General features: G+C 42.8%; 1 protein-coding gene across 1 annotated transcript in view; it reads right to left on the bottom strand.

The window, feature by feature from the left end:
* PTPRQ (protein tyrosine phosphatase receptor type Q) overlaps window positions 1-26,165 on the bottom strand; it is a 677,639-nt gene that overhangs the window by 398,134 nt on the left and 253,340 nt on the right. The gene's annotated exons all lie outside the window — the stretch shown is intronic.

A 26,165-nucleotide genomic window follows, 5' to 3' on the forward strand; every position in this document is an offset into this window, starting at 1 on the left:
TAACCAGGGTAAACATCGGGTTACTAAGCGCAGGGCCGCGCTTAGTAACCTGATGTTTACCCTGGTTACCATCGTAAAAGTAAAATAAAACAAACAGTACATACTCACATTCCGGTGTCCGTCAGGTCCCTCGCACTCTGCTTCCCGCTCTGACTGACTGCCGGCCGTAAAGTCAGAGCAGAGCACAGCGGTGACATCACCGCTGTGCTGTGCTTTCACTTTACGGCGGCACTCAGTCAGTCCGGGAAGCAGACGGCAAGGGACCTGACGGACACCGGAATGTGAGTATGTACTGTTTGGTTTTTTTTACTTTTACGATGGTAACCAGGGTAAACATCGGGTTACTAAGCGCGGCCCTGCGCTTAGTAACCCGATGTTTACCCTGGTTACCCGGGGCCTTCAGCATCGTTGGTCGCTGGAGAGCTGTCTGTGTGACAGCTCCCCAGCGACCACACAACGACTTTCCAACGATCACGGCCAGGTCGTATCGCTGGTCGTGATCGTTGGAAAGTTGCAGAGTGTGACAGTACCCTTACTTCGACAAAGAGCTGCCAGAGAGAGGAACAAGCAAGATTCAGAAAAGGCAGAGGAACAAGACATGTGATTGCTAACATTAGATGGATAATGGAAAAGGGCAAAGCATACATAGAGATCTACTTTTGCTTCACTGACTACAGCAAAGCCTTCGATTGTGTTGATCACCAGAAAACTTGGAAAACCATGAATGATATAGGTGTGCCGAACCATCTGATCAGCTTCATTGGCAACATTTACATTGACCAAGAAGCAACAGACCAAATGGAACACAGCGACACGGCATGGTTCAAAGTAGAATGAGGAGTCAATCAAGTCTGCATTCTGTCACAATTTCTCTTCAATTTATGTGCAGAAGCTATTCTCAAGATGGCTGGACTTGCCGAAAAAGAAGAAATCTAAATTACTGGACGAATCATCAACAATCTTAAATACACAAATGATACAACATTGATAGCAACAAGCGTAGATGGAATGGAGGACTTATTACAGAATGTCAAGATGGAAAGCTCAAACATGGGACTGCTACTGAGCACAAAGAAGAAAAGATATTGACTACTGTCAGGTACGACCAGGACTCATTTGAGATGGACCGTGACTAACTGGAAGATGGAAAAGACTTCAACCTATTTGGATTGATGATAACTCAAAATGCACCGATGAAACCAAAAGTCAACAGAAGAATAGCTTTTCTGTAACATACGGATGCGAAACCTGGATGATAAAGAAACATGACAAAAGAAGAATAGAAATGAGGTGCTGGAGAAGGATAATATCAATAACATGGATGGCACAAAGAACAAACAAATCAATTTTGGAACAAATCAAGCCAGACATGTCACTTGAAACAAAGATCATCAAGCTATAACTTGCCTACTTTGGACACATCATACGTACAGAGCAATCACTGGAGTAGGCTATCATGACCGGAACAATACAAGGAACAAGGGGAAGAGGAAAAACAGCGCAATCCAATGGCTTAATACTATCAAGATAATGGCGGAGAATACATGGTGGACCTATCTAGGCTTGGTGAAAATCAATCTTCCTACAGAGCATTAATCCATTAAATCTCCATGGCTAGAGACCGAGCTAAAAGACGTTAAAAAGAAAAAATTCTATCACAAGCATAAAATGATGACATCGCTGGGATGTATATATTCATGTTACTCTAAACTAATTACTATTTATTAATCAATTGATCCCCTCTGTTTCAGGAAAAGCCAGGAGCTCTTGGCATTGACTGCTTCCGTACATGTCGGATCAATATGATGGATATACCCAGGAAAGTAAGCTCTAAACATTCTAAAATACTTAAAATAACAAACTGAGCAGGTATTCAGCATGCTTAAATGGGTTGCCCCAGGAACAAAGTACATTTTAATGAAGAGATCTGGGAATAAAAATAAGTTCAACGATTGGATTTACACAGTGCCTTGCGAAAGTATTTGGCTCCCTGGAACTTTTCAACCTTTTCCCACATATCATGTGTAAGGGGGTTACCTTCTCTGCTCCGTGCCTGGAACCACTTAGCTGTGCAGCAGGTTTCCCTGGGGGCAGACTTAGAGGCTGGGACAGGAAGGTGAGAGAGAAAAGAGGCGCGCTTTCCAGGGCTAGAGCAGTGTGCACAGCAGGGAGAGCAGAGAGTGCAACAGAGAGAGCAGCGTGTGCAGCAGAGAGAGCAGTGGGTACAGCAGACAGAACAGCATGCAGCTGCGCTCTGGGGAGGAGAGAGAGAGCTCCCGGTCGGAGGACTGAGACAGGAAGATTGTCCAGAAAGACTGCATCTTGTGAGTACGTGAAAGCGGACTCTGCTGTGACTGGAGAGGTGCGCCTTGACGCTCGTGCAAAGACATTGACCCGTGCAGACACAGTGGCCCCTAGCACCCACGGCATTGGTGCAGAGCCCCTGATTCCTGTTGGGAGACCCAATAATAGACTGAGCATTGTTCTCCTGCGATAGGCTGCACTGTTGAGGCAGAAGACTCAGAGCACGGGGACCCCGCTTGCCTAGCATCCCCTCTACTCACCAAAGTAACCCCTTGTCAGGACTCTGAACATTTTTACATTTATCCTGTAATAATTATAGGGGATAATTCAGGAGACTCTTTGCGTGGAACAAGACAACAGGACACAGTTTTATAAGTGGTAAAGTTTATATTATCACATGGTGATTCAAGCAGGTGCAGAGAGAAACTCAAGTCCACAACACTTGGTGCAAATAATAAATGCAGCTTAGCAGTCAATAGGAAACTTCAGAGGTAGATGCAAACAAACCGAAAGTCTATGAAGCACAGTTATTCTTGAGGAAACTTGACACGAATAGATCCTTGACTTAGTCCAGACACAGATAGATATGTTATTAGGCAGTTCACATCATATCTTAGCTCAACCAGGGAGGCCTGGTTAATAGTCTCAGGTTTTGCAGAGCAGAAACAGCTTACATGTCCAGCAAATGCAGATGGAAGTAACACGAGCAGCAGATGAAGGAGGATTACTGAACACTGGTGTATGCAGCCGGAACTCAGAGCAGAGTGGCAGGATCTCCAACACAGGTTCACAGGAGCAGGTGCAAGGCCAGGGAGTAATCAGGAGCTGGATGCAAAGCAGAATAATCTAGCACAGACTGAAGGCTGGGGTGGAGTTTTATAGCAGGAAGACAAGTGCACATGAGACCAAAGACGCCATGTTGGAAAAGGGCAGTAATGCACAACAGGTAAAAAATGTCCAGAGTCCTGACACCCCTCAAACCCCAGGTTGCGGGTTCCCAGAGACTACACAGCTCACAGATAATACGACAAGTGCCGCTGATTCCCAGCACCTACTTTGAAGAAGACGACCCTGCAAGCAAGTCCTCATCAGACTGATAAGTTTTTTTCCCAAGAACTTCCGTTTACTTCTGTTATACTGCTTTCCATATATTTTGCACCGTTATTTCTGCAGTTTATATTCTACTATTTTCTCCCTGCGAGGAGAATATCATCCCTGTTAATAAACCCCCCTCAACAGTTAGTCTGTCTGTTCCGTGGTGACATAGTCTACCCTGCACTCTATTACACATGCTTCAAACATAAAGATACCAAATGTTAATTTTTGGTGATGAATCAACAAGTGGAACACAATTGTGAAGTTGATTGAAATGTATTGGTTATTTTAAATTTTTGTGGAAAAAGTGGAGTGTGTAATATTACTCAGCCCTTTTCTTTCAGTGCAGCAAACTCACTTCAGAAGTTCATTGTGGATCTCCGAATGATCCAATGTTGTCCTAAATGCCTAATGATGATAAATATAATCTAACTGTGTGTAATCAAGTCTCCATATAAATGCACCTGCTCTTTGATAGTCTCAGGGTTCTGTTTGAAGCACAGAGAGCATCATGAAGACCAAGGAACACAACAGGCAGGTCTGTGATACTGTTGTGGAGAAGTTTAAAGCTGGATTTGGATACAAAATGATTTCCAAAATTTTAAACATCCCAAGGAGCACTGTGCAAGCGATCATATTGAAATGGAAGGAGTATCATACCACTGCAAAGACTGATCAGAGATGCAGCCAAGAGGCCCATGATCACTTTGGATGAACTGCACAGATCTACAGCTGAGGTGGGACAGTCTGTCCACAGGACAACAATCAGTCGTACGCTGCACAAATCTGGCCTTTATGGAAGAGTGGCAAGAAAAAAGCCATTTAAAGTTTGCAACAAGCCACCTGGGAGACACACCAAACATGTGGAAGAAGGTGCTCTGGTCAGATGTAACCAAAATTGAACTTTTTGGCAACAATGCCAAATGATATGTTTGGCGTAAAGGCAACACAGCTCATCACCCTGAACACACCATCCCCCACTGTCAAATATGGTGGTGGCAGCATCATATTTTTGGGCCTGCTTTTCTTCAGCAGGGACAGGGAAGATGGTTAAAACAGATGGGAAGATGGAAGGAGCCAAATACAGGACCATTCTTGAAGAAAACCTGTTGGAGTCTGCAAAAGACCTGAAACTGGGACGGAGATTTGTCTTCCAACAAGACAATGATCCCAAACATAAAGCATAATCTACAATAAACGTATCCAGGTGTTAGAATGGCCAAAGTCAAAGTCCAGACCTCAATCCAATCGAGAATCTGTGGAAAGAGCTGAAAACTGCTGTTTACAAACGATCTCCATTAAACCTCACTGAGCTCGAGCTGTTTGCCAATGAAGAATGGGCAAGAATTTCAGTCTCTCGATGTGCAAAACTGATAGAGCCATACCCCAAGCAACTTGCAGCTGTAATCGCAGCAAAAGGTGGCACAACAAAGTATTAAGTTAAAGGAGCTGAATAATATTGCACCCCACTTTTCAGTTTTTGAATTTCCACAAAAATTTAAAATAACCAATAAATTTCGTTCAACTTCACAATAGTGTTACACTTGTTGTTGATTCTTCACCAAAAATTTACATTTGGTATCTTTATGTTTGAAGCATGATATGTGGGAAAAGGTTGAAAAGTTCCAGGGAGCCGAATACTTTCGCAAGGCACTGTATATAAAAATAATGTTCCTGTGCTGAGATAATCTTATAAATGTACCCCTGCTGTGTACTGTGTAATGGCCGTGTCTGACCATGCAGGAACATGGTCTGATCATACCACATCTCCGGGACGGAGGAGGAAGCAAAAGAGTATACAGACAGGACAGCATGGGATTGCAGCCGATTCTTTCTGTGAGGTAAAACATTTCACTGCCTGTTTTAGCTCAAAGAAAAAAGTGTTTTACCTCACAGAAATAATCAGCCATGATCCCATGCTCTTCTGTCTGTATACTGTTTTGCTTCCTCCCCTGCCCATGAGATGTGGTATGATCACACCATGTTCCTGCATGGTCAGGTACAGCCATTAGACCTCCTTCACAAGTCTGTATTTAAACATGTGTGTGAAAAAATGGTCCTGGTGCCATTAGTGTTTACATCAGTGTAAGCTTCTACTTAACTTTGCAAAGTTAAACAAGGACAGTACACAGGAATATACATTGATGGCATTCATGTGCTGTACATGTTTTTCATAGACAAATAGACTTGTACATGTACATAGCAGGGGCACATTTATAAGATTATCTCAGCACAGGAACATTTTTTTAGACATGCAATTATGGAACATGTTTGTATTCCAAGATTAAAATGTACTTTCTTTGTAGGAAAACCCCTTTAAGTATCAGATGTATTGGCTGCAGCGATGACATCATGTCGACAGTGTGCATCACCTCTGTAACCAATCACTGAGCTCAGCAGCGGTGTTGAGGTAATCAGCATACACATAAACATGACAAGGACATGTATATACAGCTCTCATGTATATACAGCTCTGGCAAAAATTAAGAGATCACCACATCAAAACTCTGTCATGGGCAGCCCAATCTCCAGACCTGAATCCCATTGAAAACCTCTGGAATGTAATCAAGAGGATGATGGATAGTCACAAGCCATCAAACAAAGAAGAACTGCTTACAATTTTGCGCCAGGAGCAGTGTGAAAGACTGGTAGCAAGTAGGAATGGGCGAACCTGAACTGTAAAATTTGGGACCCCTACCGAGTTCGGTCACAAGGTCCCGAACATGGGTTTCCATGGGAAACCGCACGAACTCTGCCAGAAAAAGCCGAAGACTGCCGAGTGCAGTGAATACTGCCGGAAGGTAATGAGCGGCCCTGGAAGCAGATGCGGCCGGGAGGCAGCAGGACGGGAGGACGTGTCGCTTGATAGGTACGTATAATTATGATGTTTATTATTAATTTTATTCTTTCTTTTACAGCCCCCCTGCCCCATCCCATATCTGTAAAGTCCAAGTTCGGAGTTTGGATGCAAAAAATCTCTAGTGAACCCGCTGATCCCGAACATCGGGGAGTTCGCCCATCACTAGTGGCAAGCATGCAAAGACGCATGAAAGCTCTGATTAAAAATCATGGTTATTCCACAAAATATTGATTTCTGAACTCTTCCTGAGTTAAAACATTAATATTGTTGTTTCTAAATGATTATGAACTTGTTTTCTTTGCATTATTTGAGGTCTGAAAGCACTGTTTTTTTTATTTTGACCATTTCTCCTTTTCAGAAGAAAATACAATATTCATTGCTTGGAAATTTGGAGACATGTTGTCAGTAGTTTATAGAATAAATGAAAAATTTACATTTAACTCAAAAAATATACCTATAAAGAGAGAAATCAGACAAACTGAACATTGTGCAGTGGTCCAAAAGTAGGTGGACAGAAAATAATAACATTTATTTTGATTTATTATTATTTATTTTGAATTTTTATCCTGTTAAACCAGAGAGTTATGTGACACAAAATAGTTAATAAATAACATTTTCAACATGTCTACTTTACATCAGCACAATTTTGGAAACAAAACTTTTTTTTGTATAGGAAGTTATAAGGGTTAAAAGTTCACCAACGATTTCTCATTTTTACAACAAAATGTACAAAACCATTCTTTTTAGGGACCACCTCACATTTGAAGTCAGTTTGAGGGGTCTATATGGCTGAAAATACCCAAAACTGACCCCATTCTAAAAACTGAACCCATTAAGGTGCTCAAAACCACATTCAAGAAGTATATTAACCCTTCAGATGTTTCACAGCAGCAGAAGCAACATAGAAGATACAAATGAACATTTAACTTTTTAGTCACAAAAATTATCTTTGAGCAATCATTTTTTAAATTTTCCCAAGGGTAAAAGGAGAAAGTGGACTGCAAAAGTTGTTGTCCAGTTTGTCCTGAGTACGCTGATACCCCATATGTGGGAGTAAACCACTGTTTGGGCACACGTCGGAGCTCGGAAGGGAAGTATTGACGTTTTGAAATGCAGACTTTGATGGAATGGTCTGTGGGCGTCATGTTGCGTTTGCAAAGCCCCTGATGTGCCTAAACAGTAGAAACTCCCCACAAGTGACCCCATTTTAGAAACTAGACCCCCCAAGAAACTTATCTAGATGCGTGGTGGGAACTTTGAACCCCAAAAACCATGTTTGATAAATTTCCCCCTTCATAACCCTATTACACATACTGTCCACCTACTTTTGGGCCACCCTGTATATACCAACTATTCAACAAGAGAATGTACATTATGTAGACCTTACATTTTCACCTGCAAGCTAGATCTTCTAGAACTGAGTGACAACCTTTCTTGAGCTTTATAGCAAACAATATACTTGATTTTTTTTATTAGGAAATTATTTGAAGATTATATCATGTTCAATCTAAATGGGAAATTGTTACTGACGTTCCTCTACATAATTCTCATGACAATAATTTAATCCGGTTAAATGAACTTTGTAATGGACAAAAAAAAACACAGCTTGAGAACATACATGAAAATCTGCATTGAATCCTAGACAAACAGCAACTGATTTATAAGGGTTTACAAAAGTTTTGGCTAGAAAAGAACATCATGCCGCTGTATGTTATTGTAAAGGAAAAATTAAAGTGAAGAATAAGGACTGACACTTAACTTAATGGACTGCGGCACAAGACAACCCTGAGATCCATCATAATTGCTGCAGCAGATCCTTCATTTTGCCAGTGAATTGACATGCCTAAAACTATTCATGGCAGTCATAAATGGATTTATTAGGGGACCCATGAATAACACCCTAAAGAAAACTCAGGCTGAAATGCTGGATTTTCAGTTAAGACACAGTTAGGGCAGCTGCAAGTGGACTCATACATCAATCACTGAGACAAGAGCAAACATACAGTAGCCGACGTGTTCACACCCCCAATAGTTACCAGGGGGGAAATGGGCTGCCATTTCTCACTAAATGGGAAATCAAGTGCAAAATATATAATGAATCGTTTAAAAATTGGCAAACTAAGAGAACTTACATTACAAAAGCTGCAAAAGAGTCCTAATAGCTTATTATGGGGGTTTGTTGTGGCTGACGCATGGAAATAATGGATATCCTAAGTATCTGTGGAAAATCAATTATTGTCCACCTGTTTCATGTTGTTTTATTTTGTGCTGCTTATTTTGTACTGATCGGAGCTTATGTAATCTTTCCTTCTGGCTTTTTAGATCCAAAAAGAAATTTAGAATTTTGTTGGTGTCTTCTAACCTACATGTTTAATAACTATAGTATAATAGTTCCCAGGAAAAAAATGAATGAGAGTGAAATCGTTGTGAAAATAGTTTATATCATGCAAATATCTTTACTAGAGTTGAGCGACTTTTACTTTTTTAGGATTGAGTTGGGTTTCACGAAACCCAACTTTGTCAAAGGTTGGGGGAAATCGGCCGATTATTGTGAAAAGTCGGGGACCGACTGAAACACGAAACCCAATGCAAGTCAATTTGGAATCAAAGTCAGCAGTGAGTGGAGGACAGGAAAACACCTACAGTGCCCATTTTAATGCCAAAAACATAAATTCTTATTATTTAAGCTTGTCAATCTTAATTTCCTTTATAATAATAGTTAGGCATTGAAAACTGAGGGTCATTTGGCTAAAGTTGTGGGGGGTAGGGCTGGCTCAAGATTTTCGTGGGTCCAGGAAACGCGGAATACGTCACGGCGGTGGAGCAGGGAGAGGTAAGTATTTCAACTTTGCATGTGCTGTGATCCTGAACAAGCAGTGGGGGCCCACTCGTTGGCATTGGCACTGGCACAGGGCCCCTCATAGTACGGTGGTGTGTTTGACGGCGGGTGGTGCCTCCCACTGGCAGAGACACTTTTGTGTACTATGAGGGGCCCTGTGCCAGTGACGTTGCCAACGAGTATGCCCCCCACCTGATGAAGGAACCTTCACTTTCATCTGCACCTTCCTCTTTCTTTGTCCCCGTGTAAGGTGGTATAGTATGCAGGAAGGGGAACCTGACTTTCAGCAGGGTCAGATTCTGGCTGTGTAGAGTGCAAGGGGAATGTAGTGGTCTGGGTCAATGTACCAGCAGACTCATCTAGCAGAGGCTGGGCAATGGGCAGGATGAGGAGGAAACACAGATATAGGCCCAAATAATAAAGTGGGCTAAATGCAGTTCAAAATTGGTAACAGGACAAACCAGGCAGCATTGCTTTGTTCAGCGGAGGACAACTGTAATGAGAGGCTGACACAGTGAGTAGGCCAAAATAAGTAAGTAGGCTAAATGCAGTTCAAAATTGGTAACAGGAATAACCAGGCGGCATTGTTTGGTTCAGTGGAGGACAATTGTAAGGAGTGGCTGACACAGTGAGTAGGCCCAAATAAGTAAGTGGGCTAAATGCAGTTCAAAATTGGTAACAGGACTAACCAGGCGGCATTGCTTGGTTCAGCGGAGGACAATTGTAAGGAGTGTCTGACACAGTGAGTAGGCCCAAATAAGTAAGTGGGCTAAATGCAGTTCAAAATTGGTAACAGGAATAACCAGGCGGCATTGCTTGGTTCAGCGGAGGACAATTGTAAGGAGTGGCTGACACAATGAGTAGGCCCATATAAGTAAGTGGGCTAAATGCAGTTCAAAATTGGTAACAGGAATAACCAGGCGGCATTACTTGGTTCAGCGGAGGACAATTGTAAGGAGTGGCTGACACAGTGAGTAGGCCCTAATAATAAAGTAGGTAACATGTCTGCCAAAATTTTTTTCAGAAATAACCAGGTGGCATAGCTAGGTACAGGGGTGGGCTCCTCTGCTGAGTAGCAGACAGTGGTAGTAGGCGCAGCATATTAACTGGTCTAAATGGAGTCCAGGGCCCCTGTATATTTTAACTATCATCTATCATTTCAACAAATTTGTATTGGCAGTGCCATTGAAGGATTTAACAGCACAGACTACACAGTGGTGGAGCAGGGAGAGGTAAGTATTGCAAGTGGTAGAGCACTGTTCGAGCTGGGGGGAACACTCTCTCGTGGGCTGTGGTACTGGCACAGGGACCCCTCATATTACGACGGTGTGTCTGACGTTGGTTGTGCACCACCACCGTCAGAGACACTTCATTGTACTATGAGGGACCCTGTGCCAGTGCCGTCGCCCAAGAGTGGGCACACCCACCTGTCCAGGCAAACGGCACTCGCATGGCTGCTTGCGCCAGGTGGTGACCATGGCCCTGTGGGGGGAGTCAGTCCATTTAGGGAGGTATATGGTGGACATTCAGCAGCTGCAAATGGAGGAATTGGAGAAGTCAGTAAGAGGAGGCCAAAAGCAAGACATTTTTCAGGCAAGCTACGTGTCAGCAGGGGAAGGTGGGGCCAAATAATTTGAAATCCATGATTGGTTCATTTTAATGAAGGTTAGATCATCAACATTTCAGGTAGCCAGACGTGTCCTTTTTTCAGTCACTATTGAACCAGCAGCACTGAATACTCTTTTTGATAGCACACTAGCAGCAGGGCATGCGAGCTCCTGTAATGCATATTCTGCCAATTCAGGCCAGGTGTCTATTTTAGATGCCCAGTAATCAAAGGGGAATGACCTGTGAGGGAGAACATCGATAAGGGCGGGAAAGTAGTTCGTAACCATACTGGACAAATGCTGTCTCCTGTCACTTTGAATCGATGCAGCAGTACCTGTCGTGTCAGCGGTCGTTGCGAAATCACTCCACAACCTGGTCATAAAACCCCTCTGTCCAACGCCACTTCAGATTTGTGCACCTCTAACACCTCTGCCATGTTGGCCACTACAGCTCATGTGAGAACCATCACCGCCGCTGTGTGCTGGGAATGCCTGAACCAAACGGTCTACAAGAGTTGCTTGTTTGGTAGCCAATATTTGCTCAAGGTTCTCATGTGGCATGATATTTTGTAATTTTCCTTTAAATCGTGGATCCAGGAGGCAGGCCAACCAGTAATCGTCATCGGTCATCATTTTGATAATGTGGGGGTCCCTTTTTAGGATACGCAAGGAATACTCAGCCATGTGGGCCAATGTTCCAGGTGTCAACTCACTGCTTGTGCTGGGTTGAGGAGCACTTTCTTGCAAATCAACATCAGTTGTGTCCCGCAAAAACTCTGTACCTGACCTTGCAACGCCACCAGTTTCTATTGCCCCCTGAGAAGCATCCTCCTCCCATAAATATTCATCCCCATCATCCTCCTCATCCTCTTCATCCGCCACCTCATCCAGGAGAGTTCCCTGAGCTGACAATGGCTGACTGTCATCAAGGCTTCCCTCCTCTTCGGCTGCAGACGCCTGCTCCTTAATGTGCGTAAAACTTTGCATCAGCAGACGCATTAGTGGGACGCTCATGCTTATGATGGCGTCGTCTGCACTTGCCAGCCATGTGCATCCCTCAAAACACTGAAGGACTTGACAGAGGTCTTGTAGCTTCGACCACTGCACACCAGTCAACTCCGTGTCTGCCATCCAAGTGCCTGCACGTGTATGTGTATCCTCCCACAAATAAATTACAGCACGCCTCTGTTCGCACAGCCTCTGAAGCATGTGCAGTGTGGAGTTCCACCTTGTTGCAACGTCGATTATTAGGCGGTGCTGGGGAAGATTCAGCGATCGCTGATGGTTCAGCATACGGCTGGAGTGTACGGGTGACCGGCGGATGTGCGGGCAAAGTCTTCGCACCTTCAGGAGCAGGGCTGGTAACCCTGGATAATTTTTCAGGAAGCACTGCACCACCAGGTTCAAGGTGTGAGCCAGGCAAGGTATGTGTTTCAGTTCTGAAAGGGCTATGGCAGCCATAAAATTCCTTCCGTTATCACTGACTACCTTGCCAGCCACAAGATGTACACTGCCCAGCCATGACTGAGTTTCTTGCTGCAAGTACTCGGCCAGTACTTCTGCGGTGTGTCTGTTGTCGCCCAAACACTTCATTTGTAACACAGCCTGCTGACGCTTACCACTAGCTGTTTGATAATGGGACACCTCGTGTGCAACACTGGCAGCTGCGGATGGAGTGGTCGTGCGACTGCGCTCTGTGGACGAGCTTTCGCTTCTGGAGGAGGAGGAGGAGGAGGAGGGGTGGCGAACGCCTACAGCCAACTGTTTCCTAGACCGTGGGCTAGGCAGAACTGTCCCACTATGGCTGTCCCCTGTGGACCCTGCATCCACCACATTAACCCAGTGTGCCGTGATGGACACGTAACGTCCCTGGCCATGCCTACTGGTCCATGCATCTGTTGTGAGGTGCACCTTTCCACTGACTGATTGCCTCAGTGCATGGACAATGCAGTCTTTGACATGCTGGTGGAGGGCTGGGATGGCTTTTCTCGGAAAGAAATACCGACTGGGTAGGTCATAGCGTGGTAATGCGTAGGCCATCAGGTCTTTGAAAGCTTCGCTTTCAACAAACCGGTAAGGCATCATCTCTAACGAAATTAGTCTAGCAATGTGGGCGTTCAAACCCTGTGTATGCGGATGAGAGGATGAGTACTTTCTTTTCCTAACAAGAATTTCTTGTAGGGTGAACTGGACTGGAGAGCTGCATATGGTGGATCTAGCAGTGGTGGTGGTGGTGGTGGACATGGCGGATTGATAGAGAGTTGGTGATGGTATTCTTGATGTTGGCCTACATACAGTGTTTCCTACCAATAACCTTGTGATTCCCTGACTGCTTTGGCCTTGCGACTATACCTCCACATTTGCTGCTGGTGGTGTCCTAACCAGTGGGCTTACAGTGAGTGAAGCTATGTAGCGTTGCTGACTACCTTCATTCTGAGTAGGTGCACCAACGGTACGTGACGTTTGGTAATTAGTCCAGGCTTGCAAGTGCATGCTGGTTAAATGTCTACGCATGCAGGTTGTATTTAAATTTTGAAGATTCTTCCCTCTGCTAAAGGTCTTTGAGCATTTCTTACAGATAACTTTGCACTGATCATTCGGATCTTGGTTAAAAAATTGCCACACTGCACTCTTTCTACTATCGAATACCTTTTCAGGCATTGCACGCTGTGCTACTTTCGCCGGATGGCCACGCTGTCCTAAAACTGTTCTTGGTTTTGACACACGTTTTTGACCTGATTCGGGCCTGCCAGATGACAGCTGTTGCGATGTAGATGGCTGCTGTGGATCATCCTCCTCCGCTTCTGAGCTACTGGCAGCGGCACCCTCTTCCCCCAATGGCTGCCAATCTGGGTCAACAACTGGGTCATCTATCACCTCCTCTTCAATGTCATGTGCACTTTCCTCTGTGTCACCGTGTAAGGTGCTATAGCGTTCGGGATGGGGCACCATAGTCTCATCAGGGTCAGATTCTGGCTCAGAACACTGCGAGGGCAATGTAGTGATCTGAGTCAATGGAACAGCATAATAATCTAGCTGTGGCTGTACATCAGTGCACTCCATGTCCGATTCATCTTGTATTGGGCAGTTAACAATTTCCCTTTCTAACCCAGGCACGGTATGTGTAAAGAGCTCCATGGAGTAACCTGTAGTGTCGCCTGACGCATCCTTCACTTTTAGTTTGGGTGAAGGACACAAGGAAACGTCTTATTCCTGACCGAGAGCATCCACTGACGACTTGCTGCTTTTATATTTGGAACTTTCTGAAGAGGAGGCGAAAGAGCTAGAGGCTGAGTCAGCAATGAAAGCCAAAACTTTTTCCTGCTGCTCCGGCTTTAAAAGCGGTTTTCCTACTCCCAGATAAGGGAGCCTTCGAGGCCTTGTGTAGCCAGATGATGACGCTGGCTCAACACCTCCAGCCTTAGGTGCTATTTTGCTTTTCCCACTACCACCAGATGCTCCACCACCACCACCACCATCAGTACCAGCTGGCAACGACCGCCCACAGCCTCTTCCACCAGACATCCTCATTTTTGGGAAAATGTAACCAAAATAACAACCGTTATATGGTACTGTAAAACAAGGTAGAAGGTGTATATAAACTTGTTGAGAATTTAAATCTCCCTTTCTATTTTAGGGAGACTGAACCACAAGTCAGGCCCAGTGTATTTTACAACGCAATGTGAGTGGCAGCAAGTGGCTGGCTGATACACAAGAAACTAAGAGGACTGATGTATATCCTCTTTGTGCGAATTTGAATCTCACTTTTTTTGGGGGGAGAGTGAACCCAAACTCAGGCCCAGTGTATTTTACAATGCAATGTGAGTGGCAGCAAGTGATTGGCTGATACACGAGAAACTAAGAGGACTGATGTATATCCAATTTGTGTGAATTTGAATCTCACTTTTTATTGGGGGGAGACTGAACCCAAACTCAGGCACACTGTATTTTACAACGCAATGTGAGCAGCAGCAAGTGGCTGGCTGATACACGAGAAACTAAGAGGACTGAGGTACATCCACTTTGTGAGAAATTGAATCTCACTTTTTTGGGGGGGCGACTGAACCCAAACTCAGGCCCAGTGTATTTTACAACGCAATGTGAGTGGCAGCAAGTGGCTGTCTGATACACGAGAAACTAAGAGGACTGAGGTATATCCACTTTGTGAGAATTTGAATCTCACTTTTTTTAGGGGGAGACTGAACCCAAACTCAGGACCAGTGTATTTTACAACACAATGTGAGTGGCAGCAAGTGGCTGGCTGATACACGAGAAACTAAGAGGACTGAGGTATATCCACTTTGTGAGAATTTCAATCTCACTTTTTTTGGGGGGAGACTGAACCCAAACTCAGGCCCAGTGTATAAAACAACGCAATGTGAGTGGCAGCAAGTGGCTGGCTGACACACCACAAACTAAGAGGACTGAGGTATAGCCACTTTGTGAGAATTTCAGTCTCCCTGTTTATTTTGGGGAGACTGAACCACAACTCAGGCCCAGTGTATAAAACAACACAATATGAGTGGCAGCAAGTGGCGGGCTGATACACCACAAACTAAGAGGACTGAGGTATATCCACTTTGTGAGAATTTGAATCTCACTTTGTTTTTTGGACACAAAACCCAAACTCAGGCCCAGTGTATAAAACAATGCAATGTGAGTGGCAGCAAGTTTCTGGCTCATACACAACAAACTAAGAGGACTGAGGTATATCCACTTTGTGAGAATTTCAATCTCACTTTTTTTGGGGGGAGACTGAACCCAAACTCAGGCCCAGTGTATTTTACAACACAATGTGAGTGGCAAGTGGCTGGCTGACATACGTCAAACTAAGAGGACTGAGGTATATCCACTTTGTGAGAATTTGAATCTCACTTTTTTGGGGAGGAGACTGAACCCAAACTCAGGCACAGTGTATAAAACGCAATGTGAGTGGCAGCAAGTGGCTGGAAGATATATGAAAAAATACAAGGACTGTAGTACAATTTTTATCTCCCTACAATGATCTCAGGACAAGTATGGCAGCAATAAGAAGGACTGCTGCACACAAAAGTGTGGACAAATAAACAAGATAACTGTGCAGAAAGGAGCAACAGGATTTTTGCTTTTAAAAAAGCAGTTGGTTTGCACAGCAGCGGTGCAAACAGCAATGCAGCTATCAGGGAGCCTTATAAGGCAGCCTAATAAGCTACAGAGCTGATGCACAAAAATCTAGCCTGCACTGTCCCTGCAAAAAAAAGGTGGTGTTGGACAGTGGAAATTGCTACAGCACAAGCGGTTTGGGGGTTAATCTTCCCTCCCTAACTATGTCCCTTCTTCTGACGAAGCTGCAGCAACCTCTCCCTATGCTAAGATCGGCAGAAGTAAGATGGCGGTCGGCGTGCACGCCCCTTTATAGCCCCTGTGATGCCGCAGAAAGCAAGCCAATCAGTGTCATACCCTTCTCTAAGATGGTGGGGACCGAGACCTATGTCATCACGCTGCCCACACTCTGCGTCCTCCTTCATTGGCTGAGAAATGGTGCTGAACGCGTCATACGAAACGCGATTTTGGCGCGAAGATTGCCGATCGCATGGCCGATCCCACACTAGGATCGGGTCGGGTTTCATGAAACCTGACTTTGCCGAAAGTCTGCGATTTTTTTAATTTGTCCGATCTGTTTCGCTCAACCCTAATCTTTACGATATAAGATGAACACCTAACTACTGATTTAATTTAGCCAAAATGATCCCTTTAGAGGCAAGTTATAAAAACACAAGTCTTACTATACGGTTACGTTCCCAAAATGAGCGTTTGGTGAGTTTTTGATGTTCCAGATTTTCTGCACTATTTCTGCACCTATTAAGTAAAATAGGTTACTTGCATTTTTACGAAAATACGCAGTATAAAAAACTCACTATAAACTTATTGTGGCAATGTAGCCTAAGTGTTAGCTTTCAAATATATTAGCGATACGACTGAAACTCAATTCATCAAAGTATTTACTCCAGTTCATAAAACACTTTAAAAAGTCGGACAAAATTTTGCACAAAGCCAAGCTACACAAAAAAATTGCAACTTTTGGTGTTTTCATGCTATTTTCAGGCTGGGGTGTAACAAATTCTTCAAAGCTGTTGGCATTTCTGATGAGCTGCACAGAGGTTCAAGCCACTAATAACATGATCCAAATTAATTAACTGGCGTTTGCCTCTTAAGGAATTTGCCACATTTTATTGCCGCACACCTTCATTTAGACTTGTGTGCCAAAACCAAACCAAAGCCAAAGTATGTGTAAAGTTGCTCAGGATTGTATGTAGATTTAAATTGTGAATGGTTGTAAATGTTAACGCTGGCTATCCACGCAAGCTAGCTGTTGGCTAAACATTCGTTTGGCAGACCGCTTTCTTCCTGGCTGAGTATTTATGTATTTTCAAGAGGAAAGAGGTTAAGGCCACTGGCACACACATCAAGCTATGGTTTTTATCACTTGAAAATCTTGAAAACAGAAAACTGATCATATTCAAACCACTGATCTTTCTCTCCCCCAACATCAACTGCTGGGGGAGAATAGGGAGGTCCACTTACATATCAGATGGTTAGCAGGTCCTGACAATTTCAAAGAGTTCAGATGAAAAATATTTGACAGTAGCTTATCTCCAACCAGAATATACTGTTGGATTGAACATATTGAAATCCAACAAACCCATTCTCACTATTGCCTGACATTTTTATAGCCACATATCTTTTATGTACTTTTGTATTAGCTGGTAATTTTTAATTAATTTAACATGCTGACAAAAAAATGAGGCGTAATTGTCAATATTACAGATGAGTAGATTGATCTGCTCTGAATTGACTTTGAGTCGATTTCCTGAAATGCACAGGCAAATTCTTAGAATTGAGAGTCCTCAGTGGTTGATACCTTTTAATGGCTAACTAAAAAGATGGTAACAAATTGCAAGCTTTCCAGACTACACAGGTCTCTTCATCAGGCATAGACTAATACAAATTCTGAAGAATCACATATTTAAGCACAACATAGCACAGAAACCCAATTCTTCATACCTACAATACCCATTATGCACAAAACCTGTGTCACAGGACTTCTGAGAGATTAAGGAATCATCTGTGCACAAATCAGGCAAATTCTGACATTTTAAGATTTGATTTGTGCGGATCTAAAAAATAAAAATGTCCAGTACCATTTTACACATTTTGAAGATTGCAGCAGCCAGAGTGGGCTCATGACATCACATTACAACACCTGGTCTAGAGCCAATCTAGGGAACTGTCACAAGGAGTATAAAAGATGCGGTTAGGGCAAGCACTGGCCATTATAAGATTTTACAACTTAGGGATAGGAAGTCAGAGTGTACAGCTACATAGGGATGGAAGAGAGTCTTATCTGATCGTGGAGTACTATTGTGGTAGTCTCAGTGTGTGAATAATAATCCAGATATTCAAGTAATGGGGGGATGTGCAAATTCAGTGTGATCGTGAATCGATTGATCAGTGATATTCTGCATTAACATATTAATAGCACCTCGATAGCAGCATTTTTTTATTCTTCATACACTGCAAACATGGAGAGCAGTGTGCCCCTCTTTCCTAATTTTGCTACTGAAAAAAATCCTGAAACCAAGGCTTGTTTGTCAGAGAAAGTTTGCTTATTGGCTTGTGAAACTGGCAAGCCATAATTGATAGATTTTTTAATTACTTTTGACTTTTTTGTAAACGTTTTTTTTATAAAGACAAAAGAAAATTCTCCACAATCCAGAAATGTAAACACAAGTATCTACTTCAAAAATATGTGTACTGTAAAGAAAAGTTAATTTTTTTTTCACACTTCCTTCCTGACTTTTTTTCAAATGATTGTAATGGGGAACCCTAAGTGTGCTGGCTCGTGCAAAACTTGTGAGTTTGATTCCAGCCAACTCCATTTTTTGTAAAAAAAAAAAAATATGCAGCGATCATTTTTTTTATATATATATTTTTTTAATTAGAGACTGAAGTTTTAGGTGGATAGTGTGTTTCATCAGAGTTTAGATTTTGAAAGAAAGTCATTGGAAATGGTGTATGACATTCTGACACTGGAGGGGGCGTTCCCACAGGAAGTGATGTCAGTTTGTTTGTAATTGTGATGCCATGAAGATTCTGTATAAAATCACTGCTGTAAACAGACACTGTAAAATCTTTGGCCCTGAGGAAGTGGCAGATTGCCACGAAATGCGTCAGCACAATAAAGCTTTCAAGAACATTTCCATTGTGTGTGGTCAGCGTGGATACATTGAGAAACCCGGTCTTCTCCTTCCTTCTTTACCCCTAATCTTTAGCACTCTGTGGCCTAAGGAAGATATTTCACCAGAACAGCTTCTTCCAGTTGATTTATTGGAAAAATCAGCCTTTCGACATGGGGCCGGAGAAGATGAAGGAAAAAATTCAAATGCTCAACTGTCTTGCTGGCTCTGTGAGCCATGGTGATAGGTTCACTGGCAGTGGTAGTAGCACTTTGACCCAGGGCAAATCTTGTGGTGAGAATCAGTCAGAGAGCAAGGAATTCAGACGATTTACCACTCAAAGGCAACTGTCACCTTTAGGAGAATGATGATTCTGTGGTGGACAAGACCTGGGAACCAGACAGGGCTGTTGAGGAGGTGATGTCATCAGAGGAGGAGGTTGTTGGCCTTGACAATACACGGTGCAAGCAATGTGCAGATTAAAGTTTCTCTAGGGCAAAATCTGCTTGCACTGCTGTCAGCTCTGGAGCAGGTGATGATGTCTGAAAGGTCTGGTCAAACTGGTAGCAAGTCATATGGATGAGCATCTTGTGTGTGGATGTTCTTTTGCATGTTGCCCCAGATAATTCTTTGACAGTCTGCAGGCTTTACAAGAGTAAAGTAAGACGTGGACATTCTGGTTTGAATAGACTAGGAACAATGGATCTCCATCAGCACATCAAGCAACATCATTTGGAAAAAGGAAGCCAGCCAACCATAAGAAGAAGCCTTAAGTTGTCCTTCTCCCACTTTTCCTCAAACTCCACTTTTTGTCAGCCAGGTCTCACCTTTGAATAGTGCCTGGTCAGTGTAATTATCACCATCATCGTTACTCACCACTACTGCTTGTCATACTCCAAGTATGCCTTCTCTCCTTATCCGTCACACCAGAAGGTATCCATCCTTGATTGTGTGTAAAAGAAACAAGCAAATGCTCCTAGTTATTTGCATGTGTGCCAATTAATTTCTCACCTGGTCAAATTTCTAGTGATTCAGTCGATGCTGTACCACTTTGTGGATTCAGTTGTCTTTCGTGAAAGGATGGCACATGGTCAGCCTCACTCAAAGGTACCCAGCCACCATTATATCTTATAAAAAGTGGTGTCCACTTTGTGCTTTTGCAGAAGAACGTAGGCTGTTCTCTCAACTTAACTCTGAGTTCTAAAGTACACGGCATCGTACACACTGGATCATTAACTAAGTACATAGACAACAAATGAGTTTAAAGGCTCAATATGTGAATGTTTTGTTTGGCAGAAATGCAACTTCACAATCGGAAAGAGTGGTGAATAGTGATGAGTGAACATGCTCGGATAACGTGTTATCCGAGCACACTCGGGTGTAATCCGAGCATCTATACAAGGCTGCCATTTTATGTTTTGTATATGCTTGACAAAGCCCTATTATGGTCGAAACGTTGCATGATGGCAGAATAAAGCTCTTTTAATCTTTCATCACCTGGATGGGATGCTGTTCCTTTTTTGTACTGGATGCTAACTATAGACCTGTCTCTAATCTTCCCTTCATCTCTAAACTCCTCGAACGCCTTGTGCACTCACATCTTATCTGCTTTCTCTCAGATAACTCTACTCTCGACCCTCTTCAATCTGGTTTCCGCTCTTTACACTCTACTGAAACCGCCCTCACTAAAGTCTCTAATGATTTACTAACAGCTAAATATAATGGTCTCTACTCCATGCTAATTCTCTTGGATCTCTCCACAGCATTCAATACTGTGGATCATCAGCTCCTTCTCACTATGCTACACTCCATCGGCCTCAAGGACACTGTTCTCTCCTGGTTCTCCTCCTATCTCTCTGACTGTTCCTTCACTGTATCTTTTGCTGGTTCCTCCTCCTCTCACCTTCCCCTTACTGTTGGGGTTCCTAAAGGATCAGTACTAGGCCCCCTCCTCTTCTTTGTATACTGCCCCTATTGGACAATCAGTTGATTTGGGTTCCAGTATCATCTCTATGGTGATGACACCCAATTATACACTTCTGCTCCTGATATCACACCTGCCTTTCTAGAGAACACCAGTAAGTGTCTTACCGCTGTCTCTAACATCATGTCCTCACTCTATCTGGAACTGAACCTGTCAAAAACTGAACTCCTCGTGTTCTCTCCCTCTACTAACCTACCTTTGCCTGACATTGCCATCTCTGTGTGTCGTTCCACCATTACTCCCAAGCAACTTGCCCGCTGCCTTGTGGTCGTACTTGATTCCGAGCTTTCATTCACCCCCCACATCCGATCACTGGCTCAATCTTGTTATCTGCATCTCAAAAACATTTTTAGAATCCACCCTTTTCTTACTTTCGACGCTGCAAAAACTCTTACTATTTCACTTATTCATTCTCGTCTGGACTATTGTAACTTTCTACTAATTGGCCTCACTCTTACCAAACTCTCCCCACTACAATCTGACCTGAATGCTGCAGCCAGGATCATATTCCTCACCAATCGTTATACAGGTGCCTGTACCTTGTGCCAGTCATTACACTGGTTACCCATCCACTCCAGAATCCAGTACAAAACTATTACCCTCGTTCACAAAGCACTCCATGGCTCTGCACCACCCTACATCTCCTCTCTGGTCTCAGCCTACCACCCTACCCGTGCTCTCCGTTCTGCTAATGACCTGAGTTAACATCCTCATTAATCAGAACCTCCCACTACCGTCTCCAAGACTTTTCATGTGCTGCACCAATTCTTTGGAATGCACTACCCAGGGTAATACGATTAATCCCCAATCCCCACAGCATTTGTTCAGACTAGCCTACCGCCTCAACGCATTAACCTAACTATCTCTGTGTGGCCCATTCAAAAAACTTAAACTATAATCAGGTTCCTCGCATCTTGTTCTCATACACTTTATGCAGTTAATTAGCCCTCTGTGTCTGTACTGTTACATATTTAGGCTGTTAACTGGTTCATGCAGCTTTACTTGAACATGTGATTCTTACACTATGGCTGGTCCGAACAACGAAAGCAATTGTTACCATCCACCTCTCATGTCTCCTCTTTTTCCTCATAGTTTGTAAGCTTGCGAGCAGGGCCCTCACTCCTCTTGGTATCTGTTTTGATCTGTGTTTATTGTTATGCTGTAATGTCTATTGTCTGTACAAATCCCCTATATAATGTAAAGCGTTGCCGAATATGTTGGCGCTATATAAATAAAATTATTATTATTATATGGACATACGAACACCCATTGTATTCAATCGTGGTGCGCATATGGCAGGTTTTTCACACTGACTGTGTGACCATGTGAAAAACCCGCTGACTTGAGTGGACCACAAAGATAAAATATTACTTTTATTTACATTATAAAAATAACATACACTGCCGTTCAAAAGTTTAGGGTCACCCTGACAATTTTGTGTTTTCCATGAAAACTCATGCTTTTATTAATCAAATGAGTTGCCAAATGAATTGAAAATCCAGTCCAGACATTGACAAGGTTCAAAAAAGAGATTTTTATTGGAAATAATAATTTTCTCCTTCAAACTTTGCTTTCGTCAAAGAATGCTCCCTTTGCAGCAATTACAGCATTGCAGACCTTTGGCATTCTAGGAGTTAATTTGCTGAGGTAATCTTGAGAAATTTCACCCCATGCTTCCAGAAGCCCCTCCCACAAGTTGGTTTGGCTTGATGGGCACTTTTTGTGTACCATACGGTCAAGCTGCTCCCACAACAGCTCAATGGGGTTGAGATCTGGTGACAGCACTGACCACTCCATTATAGATAGAATACCAGCTGCCAGCTTCTTTCCTAAATAGATCTTGCATAATTTGGAGGTGTGCTTTGGGTCATTGTCCTGTTGTAGGATGAAAATGGCTCCAATCAAGCGCTGTCTACAGGGTATGGCATGGCATTGCAAAATGGAGTGATAGCCTTCCTTATTCAAAATCCCTTTTACCATGTACAAACCTCCCACTTTACCAGCACCGAAGCAACCCCAGACCATCACATTACCTCCACCATGCTTGACAGATGGCGTCAGGCACTCATCCAGCATCTTTTCAGTTGTTCTGAGTCTCACAAATGTTCTTCTGTGTGATCCAAACACCTCAAACTTGGATTCGTCTGTCCATAACACTTTTTTCCAATCTTCCTCTGTCCAATGTCTGTGCTCTTTTGCTTATATTAATCTTTTCCTTTTATTAGCCAGTCTCAGATATGGCTTTTTCTTTGCCACTCTGCCCTGAAGGCCAGCATCCTGGAGTCACCATTTCACTGTAGACGTTGACACTGGCGTTTTGCGTGTACTATTTAATGAAGCTCCCAGTTGATTACCTGTGAGGCATCGATTTCTCAAACTACAGACTCTAATGTACTTGTCTTGTTGCTCAGTTGTGCAGCAGGGCCTCCCACTTCTCTTTCTTCTCTGGTTCTCCCCTTGAAAAAGCAACATAATCCGTGGGCGAAACGCGCGTCGGGGACTGTGCCTGTGGATCCTACCCGGTGTGCTCCTCCTTGGTGCCTTGCAGTGGTAAGAGCAGCTTTTATTTATCTGTCACTTTATGCCATCTTGGCTCTCTATATACACAGCTTTACCTGCATGTATAGCAGTAAGTCTTTACCACTATTGATTTGTATGCTGGCCCCATAGTTGGTGCACACCGGGGGATTCTCACCTATCCTTTTTACCATCCTGGTATTTTACTGTATCTTTTGTATGTCTCGCACTGATGAAGTAATATGTAAATTATATATATGCATTAATAAAGTATTTGTTACCTATATACTCCTAGTTTTCTCCTATTCTTATGGTTCTCATGGAGTTGGTTCTTCTTGGTGAGGGGTGGTTTGCCACTATTTAGCGCTATTATCTCCCCCTCAGTATCTACTATGTTGCCTGGTTTTGGTATCATCTGGTTAGAACCTGTTTGTCCTCTCCTCTGAAGGGAGTAGTACACACCGCTGTAAGAAATCTCCAATTTCTTAGCAATTTCTGGCATGGAATAGCCTTAATTTCTAAGAACAAGAATAGACTATCGAGTTTCACATGAAAGTTCTTTTTTTATGGTGATTTTGAGAGTTTAATGGAACCAACAAATGAAATGCTCTAGATTCTCAAATAGCTCAAAGAAAGGTCAGGTTTATAGGTTCTCTAATCAGCCAAACTGTTTTCAGCTGTGCTAACATACTTGCACAAGGGTTTTCAAGGGTATTCTAACCATCCATTAGCCTTCTTACACAGTTAGCAAGCACAAAGTACCATAAGAACACTGGAGTGATGGTTGTTGGAAATGGGCCTCTATACGCCTATGAAGATATCACATTACAAACCAGATGTTTGCAGCTAGAATAGTCATTTACCACATTAACAATGTATAGAGTGTATTTCTGAATCATTTAATGTTAACTTCATTGGAAAAACCTGTGCTTTTCTTTCAAAAATAAGGAAATTTCTAAGTGACCCTAAACTTTTGAACGGTAGTGTATATCCTATTTCAAAGTTCTGTGTGCAAGTCTATCCAACAGCTCATCTGACACCAAAAGGTACAGTATTGCCTAATGCAAGGCCTAAACTGATACAATAAAATGGTTAATATAAAGATTGAGGATATAATTTATACTATCACCAATACCCAGCTAAATTTCTAAGTGGCTGATAGCTGCACTGTCACTAAAGTCCTAAGCAAGCAGTAGCAGCAACAGTTATAGTCTATTTGATGTGATGGACCAGCTGTTGTATCAGTCATTGCACAAACCTGATGCACTTCAGTAAACAGATATGCAGCGGCTGTTCTTTATCCAGTCAGAACCATTACCCACAAGCCCGTGAACTTCTGGATCCTCAGATTGGACCACTGGCAAGAATTGGCCAAGTTTGCCATGGGCAAACTGTTATATTAGGCCCCCTGCATGCTTTCAGAGAGAGTATTTAAAGTGGTTGGTAGCTTTGTCACACTCAAGCGGACCAGGTAATCCACTGCAAGCATGGAACATGTTACATTTGTCATGTACGATCACACTTGGACCAAAAATGCGATCATGTGCAGGAACCCAAACAGGCATGACTTAAATTAATGATGGTTGTTATAAAGTGTCAAACCTGTCCCAGTGACATTATTTGATAAGTTCATTCCACTGAGTCTGGCCATAATCTGCCAGCAGACATACAATGGAGAAGCAAACAAAAATCTCAATTACCGGTACATATGTCATTACATATGAATCCATACAAAAAAGACTTACTATGGGTATTATCTGCTTATAGCAAACAATGCTGCAAACAAATACAACTATTGCACTTTACATATGATAACTGTATCTGTATTTTCATTGTCTTCTATTATACAAAAGGGTTGTATATTCCTTTTTGGTATATTAAATGAAGTAACTTCACCCCAAAAAAATTGTATCCAGTTAGAAACTAGACAAACCTGAGAAACAGATACTATTTTGGCAAACAATTATCTCACAGAAATCTTGCAAAATCTATAACAATGTTGCCATATTTATCATGTGTTAGTTATAACTCCGGTGTCTTATCATGTGGCAGGTGGCCACAGGGTCCACCTCAGTCACAAGGACCTGGCGGGTCTGCTGCCTCCACATTCCCTAAAGTTAAACCACTTAATAAAGATAAGCCCTTTCAGAACTTCCCTCGTATCTCAAGATGTCCTGAAGACAAGTGATACCAGTTGACTAGCTTTGAAAAAAAAAATTAGGTTCCGGTTTATCAAAACTTTTATGCCAGAATTCAAATCTAAAAAGCTTTCAAAATGTTCATGCAACTCAGAGCTGTGCAAACATTTTCCTACTTTTAACATTTTCACACAAGTTTTGCCCACCACTGCCAAAATGGATGAAGCTGGGGGAGACCGGTGGCGTGGTGCCACACCTCATCTACTTCATGATAAGCGGTGGTGTTCCCTAATACACTCACTGACTGTAATAAGATTTTTGAGGAGGCTCACGCTACTTGTCAGATGCTCCTGATTCATTAAGGGGATGTGTAACTCCTAATTAATCAGGAGCGTCCGACTCCAACATCGTCCCTCATCAAGATAAGCATGAAAATTGCCAGTCTCCATGACTTGTTTTTCAAAGCTGGTCATTTCATCTACTAAAATGTAGATATCTCGAGCCAAGAAGAAAGCTAAGGAAAGACACACTTGTATTTTTGATTTGAAGACATATACTGTCAGATATACAGTATCACCAACATGCAATGTGAATGTAGTTGAAAA

Source organism: Ranitomeya variabilis, chromosome 5 (assembly GCF_051348905.1).
Source record: "Ranitomeya variabilis isolate aRanVar5 chromosome 5, aRanVar5.hap1, whole genome shotgun sequence".
Taxonomy (NCBI): Eukaryota; Metazoa; Chordata; class Amphibia; order Anura; family Dendrobatidae; genus Ranitomeya; species Ranitomeya variabilis.